This window comes from Dermacentor albipictus, chromosome 10 (assembly GCF_038994185.2).
Source record: "Dermacentor albipictus isolate Rhodes 1998 colony chromosome 10, USDA_Dalb.pri_finalv2, whole genome shotgun sequence".
In the NCBI taxonomy this organism is placed as follows: Eukaryota; Metazoa; Arthropoda; class Arachnida; order Ixodida; family Ixodidae; genus Dermacentor; species Dermacentor albipictus.
This window is the reverse complement of record NC_091830.1, coordinates 6,116,820-6,129,383: the sequence shown is the minus strand read 5'-3', so window position 1 is coordinate 6,129,383 and position 12,564 is coordinate 6,116,820. Positions and strand designations below refer to the sequence as shown.

General features: G+C 48.6%; 1 protein-coding gene across 2 annotated transcripts in view; it reads right to left on the bottom strand.

Annotated features, from left to right (window-relative positions):
- The window catches only part of betaCOP (coatomer subunit beta), a 164,309-nt gene that overhangs the window by 110,475 nt on the left and 41,270 nt on the right, over positions 1-12,564 (bottom strand). The gene's annotated exons all lie outside the window — the stretch shown is intronic.

The window sequence follows — 12,564 nt, the reverse complement described above, 5'->3', positions numbered from 1 at the left end:
TAGCGCTCCCCTTTGCCGAAAAGGCGTAACGAAATAAAGAAACTGTTTGTCCGATAACAATCCAAACAAGACAGAGGGTCACAGCAAGATGTCTACAAGACGTCTACAGTAGTCAAATAAAGGATGGCTCTGGAGCCAACGTTTCGACAAGGGCACTTGGGTCTTGACAACAACGGTCCTTGCGAAGACAGGTCCCATTGAAATGTTGGCTCGCGAGACAATTAACCCTTCGTCGACCACAGTTTGCCCAGCAACAATTTGCTGTACCTCTGTATTTTTGTGCTAAGATCAAGTGTCCGCTACTTGTATAGACGGCTCTCAGGGTCACCTAGGGCTCACCACGCTTATCAAATCAGTTACTAGTCAGCTAGCGTTCTATGTCTTAACTACGTTCTCCCTTGTCTTGGCTTTCATTGCTGCTGTATAATATGAACTAGCATGAACTTGACCACTCTAGCGTTACTGTAACATTTTAACCGCCTAAAGACATGTAGTCAACGAAATGAGTAAGTTGTTTTAAAAATTAACTTCGCACTATATCAGGAGCTCAAAGAAAAAAAATTGGGAACGTAAAAAGCATTTCTAAGTTAAAAATTTGTGTCTACAAATGTGGACACAATTTGCGAAAACATCTCGAGAGCTGCTACCCTGCTTTGAAAGCAGGGTAAAGCATAATGTACGCTGATAAATAAGCGTGATTTGAATGCCTCGGAGTGTTTCACTGAGGTGCACTTTGCTTTAGAAGAAAGTGTCCTCTAATGTGGACAGCGGTATCGAACGGGAACATTTGCAAGAACACTCGCATATCGCAAGGACGCGATATGCCGTCCTCTTTTGGAAGCTGAATGAGGCATGGTCCAGGGCTGAGAAAGGTACGTGACCTTATTGCCTCGCAGCATTTCACTCCGGAGTACTTGGCTTTAGAAGAAGTGTCCCCAAATGTGGACAGTAGTAGCGTAGAGGCTAAGCTTGCCGCGCGCTGGACCAATGTAACGGTGAGTCACGCGCTTCTCTCATTCTGATATGCGTCTAACTTACGAAGCAAGAAATCCGGCCTTTCTTTCACGCAGTCGAGGTCAGCATATTCTCGCGAACAGAGCCCATCACTTCACGATAGCTGAGCCTTGGCTTGTAATGACTCTTAGCCTGATGAGTATCTCCTGGTTATTTCTTAAGATAAATAATTTCATGCATTCAATTTTTTACTTATAATTGGCACGTCAGTGCGCGTTACAGTCGGCGTTTATGGTTTACGGGGCGCGGACTCCGTGATTTACGGTTTTGGGTGACAGCATACTTGAAGTTTTCTTAACGCAAGAGCATTGCGTGGCTCATTGTGCGACCCCGCAGTCATAAGAAGACCATCGCAGAAAACGGCGCACAAGTTACGCGATATTCATCTAACGAAGGAAAAGTGGCGACCACGGTGAGGATTCGATCCCCTGCCCCATCGCCAGTGCTACCTCTTCGTAGCCGAGCGCGCTAGCCACTGCTGGATGGATGGACGGACGGATGCTACATATGAGCGTCCCCTTTGGAACGGGGCGGTGGGTGGCACCACCAAGCTCTTCTTAATTTATTGCCTAATGCCCTACCTACGTTCAAAAAGAAAAAAAAACATCTACGATGAATTCCCACAACCAAATTTTCTGACCCCCTACAGCGAACTTTGTTTTTGCACGCCTCCGTTGTTTGTCGTTTCCCTACTCTTCTTACCCCAATCATCCAATCGGCTCTTACTAATCTCTATTGCGGACATGTTTACTTTCCCCCTGCTCTCGCTGAACTCAAGGGTTTCAAGGAGGACAGAGATTCCGAAATGGACCGCTGGGTAGATATCTTCACATTCTAATAAAACATGCTCCGTCGTTTCTCTAGCTTTACCGCAGCAAGCACATGCTTCTTCGTCCTTCTTATATTTCGCTTTATAGGTGCGTGTTCTAAGGCATCCTGATCTCGCTTCGAAAAGCTTCCTATTCCTAATGAGCTTCCTATTGAGTTGTCATAAATAGCTTCTTTCCTGATTTCGTTTTTCCCTCTTATGTAGTTGCTCGTGCAGGTTTCTTTTCCATTGCCGCCACCCATGAGGTTATTTCAGCCTTTCCGACTTTCCGCTTGACGTTCTTTGTTGCTGTGTTGCTAACCATACAGGCCGCATACTTGCTGGCAAGCTTCCTAGTTCTTTTCCTCCACTGTGAATCATCACAGCCCATTTACTTTCTTCCATATTCCTCAGTCGTTCTTCATAGTCAATTTTACTGCGAGCCTCCCTCACTTCAAACCTAGTCCAGCCCATATCGCCCTGCACAGCTTCATTTGTAGTCTTCCCGTAAGCGTCCAATGCGAGGCGTCCCACTGACCTTTGGTTGCCATCGAGTCCTGGCTGCACCCTTATTTCAGGCAAGCCACCGTTGCATTGCGCCAGCACTGCAGCAGGCGGCAGTGATAATTATCTTCGAGACTGGATGGATGATATATGAGTGTCCCCTTTGAAACGGGGTGGTGGTTTATGGCACGAAGCCCTTGTTCTTATTTTGCCTAACTAATGTACAACCTATATTTTAGAACAAAAGACCCCCCCCACACACACACGCACGCACACACACACACGCACGCACACACACGCACACACACGCACACACACGCACACACACGCACACACGCACACACACACACACCCTTGTTCTTATTTTGCCTAATGTACAACCTATATTTTAGAACAAAAGAAAAGACCCCCCCCCCCCCCCACACACACACAGAGAGAGAGAGAGATTTGGTTTTGTGTGCCTCGCGTTGTTTGTGGTTTCCCTGCTATTCTACCACCAAACCTCCAATCGCCTCTTACTAATCTCTACTGCGGACATGTTTACTTTCCCTCTGCTATATCCCTGAACCCAAGGGCTTCAAGGAGGCCAGAAGAGCCGAAATCGGCAGCTGGGTAGAGATCACATTCTTAACCTCCATCGTTTCCCTATATAGTGTTACCGCAGCAAAAACGTGTTTCTATTTCCCTGGTGCACCTCGATTTATAACTATGCGTTCTAAGGCATCCTGATCGAAGAGTAAGGAGCCTCCCTTTGAGTTATCATAAATAGTTTCTTTCCCGATTTCCCTGGCCGGCGATTCACTATAGATGGCACAGGGTGCTGTGCAAGCACATGGCGGATCGGGCAGCGTGGCTCATCGCACGAGTCAACGTGCGTTCGCTACCGAAACACGTGGACGACTAAGCGGACACGTGACAAGGCGCACGATGCGAACGTCAGCCGAGGCGACATAATTTGCCTCACGGAGACGTGGGTGCGGCCGGACGACAACAGACATATCACGGGTGAGCCGCTCAGCGACCCGAACGACGTTGCCGCCGGCTTCGCCATATTATGCCAAGCCAGGGCTTCCAACCACGACCCGTCCAGCTCAGAGACGGCTTCGGTGCAGGAAGAGAGATGTGCGCTGTGCGGTTCGTCGAAACGGGACTCGTGGTGGTGTGCGTATACGCGTGGCGCCGCATCTGTCTCAAACGGACGCGGCAGCGTTCGCGTGCAGACACCTGCAGCCGTGCTTTTACATTAGGAGAGGTCAATCAGGACGCACGTTCAACACAGCAGCGCTACACTCAGCGACAAGTATTGCACTCGCATTTAGACATCGTAAGAATTGCTTAGGTAAACCCCCGCAGTTTTTGTTTTGCTATATGATGTTTACGAGATAATCGCGCCTTTAATTGGCGCCGGCTTTCTCCTTTTCACATAGAAACACATCTCATGGAGGTCACAGGTATGAAAAATATCACACACACAAAAAAAACACACACACTCAAACTTGAAATCATTGCATATCAATGGCAAACATGCATCTTAAAGTCAAGCGACATAACTTAAACGCACTCAATATTAAAACCAAGCCACATGTAATTGCACTATACAGACAGCTCGCAAAAAGTGTCATATAAATAAACAGTGAGACTCAAAATACTGTCACCTAACTGTACTAAAATTAGGGCACAGGAGCATACATGGAATACGTTCGCAGGAAGACACATGAAGTTAGGCACAGAATTGCGGAACAGTCGGGCCAAGTAAAACGCAACTTCTACTTTCAGTTGAAGGAATTATCCCGCGCGCAATTCGCGCCTCAGGCCAACATGATGCAGTGCAACGCCATTTTAGTCGCATAAACTATAGTGTAGGCTGCCAATATAAATGTCAGGCCTGACGCAGAGATATTCAGCTTGTATTGAAATCCAGCGTTCCGGAACCTTTTGACGCCGATAGTGCACCATTTACCTCCCACTCAAGTCACCGGTGCAGAATGCATCGAACGAGTTGTTGCAATTCCGCGAGTCGACAAGTCTCTGCGACTGCATATGGACTGGGCATGCACTTTCACGAGTGCGCACCAGCTTTCTTCTCCTTTTCTCTCTTTTCGCACCCTTATCCCATTCTTCCAGCGCACAGTAGCAAACGGCGGAGGTTTAGCTCGTTGTTCTTTTGCTCTCTCCCTCAATGGTTGGGGTAAGCAAAACTGTCTTGGAGAGGACGCTTTACCTCGAGTCAAACACCCATCCCGTTACGCATATAAAAAATTAACGTGCTTAACAGATTCGATTGAACTTTGTTGTGTTTTAAAGGGGTGCACGTCTCCCTGCTGCAGTATTCGGCTACTACCTCCCGAATGGCTCATTCGATCAACCCATGGCCCTCAGTCCCCAGCAGCTGCGGAGCACCTGACAAGGCGGCGGTCAGACCTGTAACGTAGCAGAGGGTATTAAGAATCTCTGGACCCGGACAGGCCGCTCATGGAAACTGACTCTGGCAACATTTAGCACCTGAACTCTCTCGAGTGAAGCTAGCTTAGCAGTATTTTTTGAAGAACTGTCAGGCATTGTTTAGGATATCATTGGCCTTAGTGAGGTTAGAACTGGTGAGGCTTATACAGTGCTGACTAATGGCCCTCTGCTATAGTATCTCCCAGAGAAGAAGCAATACGGGGCGGGATTCTTGATCAAGGACATGGCGGGCAACATTTACGAATTCTACAGCATTAATGAGAGGGTACCAGCAGTCGTAATAAAACTTAATAAGAGGTATAGAATAAAGGTAGTACAAGCCTACGCTTTAACCTCCAGTAATGATGATGATGATGATGATGATGATGATGAAATAGATAAGCTTTATAAAGATGTTGAATTAACAATGAGAAAAATGCAAATTAACTATACTGTAGTAATGGGCGACTTCAACGCAAAAGTGGACAAAAAGCTGGCTGGTGTACAAGCAATTCTACAACTATGGCGTCGATTATAGGAACGCTAGAGGAAAGAAGCTGGTAGAATTCCCAGAAATTTTCATGATCGCGCCTATACGCTGACAGCTAGCCACGTTTCGGTTAGGACGATTATTTTGGCAGGACACGTGTCAATCGCAGATGATAAGCTATTAAATTTATTGTGAAGACTTCTCGCGTTAGTAAATAGAACAAACTTGAGATGGTGGTGACTGCAGTGTGGGGCCACTGCTGCTATCTCTGCCCTATGCTGAAAAACGCGGATGTGAACCTTAAAATATTGTATTATGGGGTTTTACGTGCCAGAACCACGATCTGATTATGAGGCACGCCGTAGTGGAGGACTCCGGAAATTTCGACCATCTGGGATTCTGTAACATGCACCAAAATCTAAGTACACGGGTGTTTTGACATTTCACTGCCATCGAAATGCGGCCAACATGGCCGGGATTAGATCCCGTGACCTCGTGCTTAGCAGCCCGACACCATAGCCAGGACGTGAACCGAGCATGACCTCTATAGCACCTCGTGTTTCCAGTTCCTGGACGGAGTCAAGAGTGGGATTGTAAACGAAGCATTTCTTATTCACTAATAACTTGTTATACTTCAGTTAAAAAATGGTAAGCCGCGTTGGCTCTTACCGAATTGCGAGATGTGCGGGTGGCGACTGAGAAGCCTTCGTTTACAGAAATGTTGCTACATTTGAACTGGTTGAGCATGGCTGTGCTCAACCAGCTACCAGGCTCTGCGTCTGCTGTGGCGCATCGGACTGCTCACGTAGGGGACTCCCACCGGCTCCAAGTGATCAGCGGGGGTGTTAGCGGATCAAACAAATGAACAGGCCCTTAGACATTTAGCGCAGAATTTTAGCACGGCACTGAAACACAGAAAATGCGTTTCAAGAGTGTTTTAGTGGCGGCCTAAAATTGTGCGCTAGAAGTCTGAGCGCTTATTTATTCTCTGTGGTTCAAAAGCAAAGAGTGCCAGCCAGCCCGAACCAACGCTTTGCTAAATGAACAGGCGCGCGTTCCGCCCGTTTCTGGGTGCTCGCATTGAAAGACCCAAAGTCATCCCGCACGAGAGTGCGGTCCGTTCTAAATAAACGCAGCCCACCATGCGGAAATGCGTCAGTGCGGCCGACGCAATGGTGGCACATTACGTTTCGCTTATAAAGGCGTCCCGATGCCTCCGAGCGTCGGAGACTGCAACAACTTGGCCCATTCCGACCACTACAACGACGAGCAACACCAGTTCGTCCGTCCGCCCGTCCGTCCAACAAATCAGCAGCGGGAGTGAAGTACGAAGGACCATGAACAACGACAGGAGCAGCATTATTTCTTTTTTTCGTCCATCGCCTTTGTTCGAGTTGGTAATTTGTTGCCATGAGCTACCAACTAGGCCAAACAGTCAATTAGTTTAATTAGGAGGAGAGAGATTGTGTTGTCGCTTGGCAGCCTCAAAATACGGCAAGCACCTGTGCTTTAAATGCATCACAACCACAGAGAAAGATAAACGAAGCGGAGAGAACAAGTTGTTATCGGGCGCCGTGGTCCTGCTTCCGCGTGTTGCCTATATAGATAAGTGCGCCGAGTTCGAGTGTTCCTCGCTCACACAGAGGAAGAAGAAACAACGGCTGCGGGCCGTCGTGCTGCGCGCCCGCTGCACATGTGACTGTATGTGTGTACCACAGGAGTACCCGCCGTTTGCTTACAAATAAACGCTTACTCCGCGTTCAGCGAAACCCAGCCGCACCTCTCCGAAGCTACGGCCGGCGATAAGCGCCGGCAGCCACCCTCGCAAAAGCGGGCTGCCCTCTGCAAGCCGCGCTCCGTGCACTGTACTATACGGATTTCCGACGCCGCTCTTCGATGCCGTGTAAACACAAGCGGCGAGGCCCCTCCACAGTTGCCTCCTCACGGGACTGACTCATAACGCCACGCCTGCCACGCGTCCGGACGCAAACGTCAGTGGTGACGTAAGGTGGGTCCCCCCCTTCCCCCTCTTCCGTAACGGCCGCTCCCCTCGGATGGCGGGAAACGCGCCGTTGCAGACTTGTCGCTGCTTTCACCCTGCCCGTTATCTTGCGGTTTACCTGGGCAGTTTTGCTGCTGGAAGTGCTTGCACTTTGTTCCTGCAAATACGTGCGCCACTTTGGACGCTGGGGATCGCGTTTGCCAAACAGGAAAACTCTTTGGCCTGGCTTCCTTCGAGCTATATAAACGAGTCTAATCCTAAGTTCATGTAGCTAAACATTTCGACAGAATTGCCTGTCTGGTTGGGAAATTGATTAGAACTTGAGACTGACTCCAACCAAATAACTGAATTTTATAAGCCCGACGTTTCGGAGCCCATTCGGCTCCTTCTTCAGGGGGTTGTTCTTCGGGGGGGTGGCGGTGTGCCGCTTTTAAAGCGTCTTTTTTGAAGAAAGGAGGGGGGGGGAACACGGGAGGTGGGGAGACACTCCACAGACGGAAAGGTGGGGGGGGGGGAACAAAAGGAAAGGGGGGTTGTGTTGTTGACCGCTTCCAAGGTGCTGCGATGACCGGTGCTGGGTGGAGTGCTCACGAGGGTGCCCTTGATGGGCTGCGGGGGGGGGGGGGGGGAGGTTACAGGGTCGCGCCGACGTTCTGTGTTGGTGAAACGAGCGGGAGTCTATCTGGCTGTGCGTCCTTTTCTTCTTTTCGTCATGTCGCCAAGGCCATGGACATAGACCGAGGGTAGGTTGCCCTTCACACGGTTTATGTTATTCTCCGTATTCTGAATGTGCCATGACTCCAGTAGTAGTCTCTTTCGCCAGTTCGTTTCTGTTTGAAGGATTTCAGTTTCCTTGAAAGCAATTTTGTGGTCGGCGACTTCAGAGTGTTCAGCGACGGCGCTGCGAATACGGTTGAATGTCCTGACGTCGTTCTCGTGTTGTCTGATCCTTTCTTTTAGATTTTTGGTTTCTCCGATGTACGACACCGGACAGTCAGCACAACTGATTTTGTAGACGACGCCTTGAGCTTTTTCTTTTGGTGGACGATCTTTTGGTTTAGGGAGGAGGATATTGAAAGTGTTTATTGGTTTGTGCGCCACTTTGAGGCCTTCTTTTTTTAATATTCGGCTGAGCGCTTCGCTGGTACCTCTGATGTACGGGATGGACACTCGCTTCTGGGGTTGGGGAGAAGTAAACGGCTGAAGGTCCCGCATTTTGCTTCTTCTTTTTTGTTGTCTGGTTGTCTTTCGAATGAAGTAATCTGTGTAGCCATTCCTCTTAAGTTCGTTGAGAACCGTTCTCTTTTCTTTCTTTAGATCCGATTCCGATGAGGAATGAGTTTCGGCTCGTTTGAATAAAGAATTTACAACAGACGCCTTGTGGTTTGCCGGATGGTCGGATTGGAAATGAAGATAGCGGCCTGTGTGGGTTGGTTTTCGGTAGACTGAAAATTTTAGAATGCCGTCTTTTCGTGTAACTTGTACATCTAAGAATGGGAGTGATCCGTTCTGTTCGCGCTCATATGTGAACTGTATATCCGGGTCTATGGAGTTTAAGTGTTTCTGCAAGTTTTCGACTTGGCTCGTCTTCACGATGCAAAAACAATCATCCACGTACCTGAGGAAGGCTTTTGGTTTCGGGAAAAAAGTATTTAAAGCTCTCTCCTCGATGTTCTCCATAGTCAAGTTAGCCATGGCAACGGAAATTGAGGCCCCCATAGGAGTTCCTTTAACCTGTTTGTAGTAGCTGCCTCGGAAGGTGAAATAGGTATTGGACAGGCACAGTTCGAGAAGGCGGCAGATCTCGTCTACACTCAAAGGGGTTCTCTCACTGAGCGTATCGTCACGTTCCAGTGCATCTCTGGTTGCGGAAACAGCCAACTTAATGGGTACTCTTGTGAACAGAGAGATTACATCAAAAGAGACCAGACATTCATCATCTTCGATACGGATTTTTGATGTGAGTTTGATGAAATTCTCGGAGTCGCGCACGTGCGATGCTGTCCTTCCGGTGAGTGGTGATATGATCTGATGCAAGTAAGTGGATAGTGATCGTAGTGGGGAACACGAAAAGTCTACGATTGGTCGTAAGGGGATTCCGGGTTTATGGAGTTTTGGCAAGCCGTAGAAAGCTGGAGCGGATCCGTTCCTACAGATTAATTTTAGGTAGAGATTTCGAGAATTTGGGTGGCTGCGGAATATTTCAATCAGCGTCTTGTTCAGCAACGACTGAGTTCTCGTAGTGGGGTCCTTCTTTAGTCTCTCGTAATCTTGGCTGTCAAGTAGGGCGGACGCCTTATCCTCGTAGTCCTTTATGTTCAAAACAACGGTTGAGTTCCCCTTGTCCGCCGGTAGGATCACAATGTTGGTATCTTCTTTCAGCGTTCTCACTGCTTTTATTTCGTCGGAAGTTAAGTTGCGTTCTCTTCTGCGGTTGTTATTGGACCTTATTATGCCGATTGCTTTCAGTCTGACCTGTTCCCGCACTTTGGGGTCTAGTTGCTGGATGCCGCTCTCAAGGGCGGCGATCATCTTGGGGAGGGGTGGGTTATCTGTCGTAACATTGAATTTTTGACCTTTTGCCAGGATGGAAGTTTCTTCGCTTGTGAGCTTTCTCGAGGATAAATTGGTTACTGTGTGCTTGTCTAACACTCCTGTTTTCTCGTTTTCGTTGATTAGGGAAGAGAATTTCTTCTTCTGCGTTTGACTGTGTTTCATTTCCTCTGAGGACGCTACGGCCTTTGCAAACGATTCAATTGATGAAAAGAGATGGGGTACCTTGTGTTCAAGTTGTCTTCTGGCGAAGAACGCGTCGACTTCTTTCTTCCGGATCACCATGTGGCACTCATGTATCCGTGCTGTCACCAATCTTTGCTGGGCCTTGTCGATGATGTCCCGGCCTTCTGGTGTGTTGATTGGTTGGCGTAGCTGGAGACTTCGTGGCACGACGTTCTTGTCTTTGCATTTCCGGGTGAAGTCTAGGTGTGTCTTGAAGGTGGATATTCCTTTCACTGCTTTTATATAGTTCTTTGCAAGTTGCACTGCCTCTAGCCCGAAGTCTGCACGTAAAGACTTGAAGCTAAACATTTCGACAGAATTGCCTGTCTGGTTGGGAAATTGATTAGAACTTGAGACTGACTCCAACCAAATAACTGAATTTTATAAGCCCGACGTTTCGGAGCCCATTCGGCTCCTTCTTCAGGGGGTTGTTCTTCGGGGGGGGTGGCGGTGTGCCGCTTTTAAAGCGTCTTTTTTGAAGAAAGGAGGGGGGGGGGAACACGGGAGGTGGGGAGACACTCCACAGACGGAAATGTGGGGGGGGAACAAAAGGAAAGGGGGGTTGTGTTGTTGACCGCTTCCAAGGTGCTGCGATCACCGGTGCTGGGTGGAGTGCTCACGAGGGTGCCCTTGATGGGCCGCGGGGGGGGGGGAGGTTACAGGGTCGCGCCGACGTTCTGTGTTGGTGAAACGAGCGGGAGTCTATCTGGCTGTGCGTCCTTTTCTTCTTTTCGTCATGTCGCCAAGGCCATGGACATAGACCGAGGGTAGGTTGCCCTTCACACGGTTTATGTTATTCTCCGTATTCTGAATGTGCCATGACTCCAGTAGTAGTCTCTTTTGCCAGTTCGTTTCTGTTTGAAGGATTTCAGTTTCCTTGAAAGCAATTTTGTGGTCGGCGACTTCAGAGTGTTCAGCGACGGCGCTGCGAATACGGTTGAATGTCCTGATGTCGTTCTCGTGTTGTCTGATCCTTTCTTTTAGATTTTTGGTTTCTCCGATGTACGACGCCGGACAGTCAGCACAACTGATTTTGTAGACGACGCCTTGAGCTTTTTCTTTTGGTGGACGATCTTTTGGTTTAGGGAGGAGGATATTGAAAGTGTTTATTGGTTTGTGCGCCACTTTGAGGCCTTCTTTTTTTAATATTCGGCTGAGCGCTTCGCTGGTACCTCTGATGTACGGGATGGACACTCGCTTCTGGGGTTGGGGAGAAGTAAACGGCTGAAGGTCCCGCATTTTGCTTCTTCTTTTTTGTTGTCTGGTTGTCTTTCGAATGAAGTCATCTGTGTAGCCATTCCTCTTAAGTTCGTTGAGAACCGTTCTCTTTTCTTTCTTTAGATCCGATTCCGATGAGGAATGAGTTTCGGCTCGTTTGAATAAAGAATTTACAACAGACGCCTTGTGGTTTGCCGGATGGTCGGATTGGAAATGAAGATAGCGGCCTGTGTGGGTTGGTTTTCGGTAGACTGAAAATTTTAGAATGCCGTCTTTTCGTGTAACTTGTACATCTAAGAATGGGAGTGATCCGTTCTGTCCGCGCTCATATGTGAACTGTATATCCGGGTCTATGGAGTTTAAGTGTATCTGCAAGTTTTCGACTTGGCTCGTCTTCACGATGCAAAAACAATCATCCACGTACCTGAGGAAGACTTTTGGTTTCGGGAAAAAAGTATTTAAAGCTCTCTCCTCGATGTTCTCCATAGTCAAGTTAGCCATGGCAACGGAAATTGAGGCCCCCATAGGAGTTCCTTTAACCTGTTTGTAGTAGCTGCCTCGGAAGGTGAAATAGGTATTGGACAGGCACAGTTCGAGAAGGCGGCAGATCTCGTCTACACTCAAAGGGGTTCTCTCACTGAGCGTATCGTCACGTTCCAGTCTCCACCCAGCACCGGTCATCGCAGCACCTTGGAAGCGGTCAACAACACAACCCCCCTTTCCTTTTGTTCCCCCCCCCCACCTTTCCGTCTGTGGAGTGTCTCCCCACCTCCCGTGTTCCCCCCCCCCTCCTTTCTTCAAAAAAGACGCTTTAAAAGCGGCACACCGCCACCCCCCCCCGAAGAACAACCCCCTGAAGAAGGAGCCGAATGGGCTCCGAAACGTCGGGCTAATAAAATTCAGTTATTTGGTTGGAGTCAGTCTCAAGTTCTAAGTTCATGTAGTACGTTCCACCACGACGTGCAGCGCTTCTGCACTCACAGTGTCGTCTACACGCGAAAGCACGGACGACGGTACATGACGTATGACGTGAGAATAGATTTAGCGCCACAAACCCTGAAATAACATTACGCATGAATAAAAACTAGAGCGACTCGTTCACCTTTCTTTCCTGTCCTTGAGAGTACACTAGTGCGTTCACTAATCTATAATAGAACAGTAATCGAGTCAGTCATTCAGTCAAGAACTTTATTGAAGTCCTGAGGAGTTTCAAGCCGTTGGAGATCCCACGCGGGGAACTCCTCCGGCCGAAACCGTAGGCGACGCCCAAGTCGGCACGGGAACGGGCACGCCAGTTCTTGGGCCCTC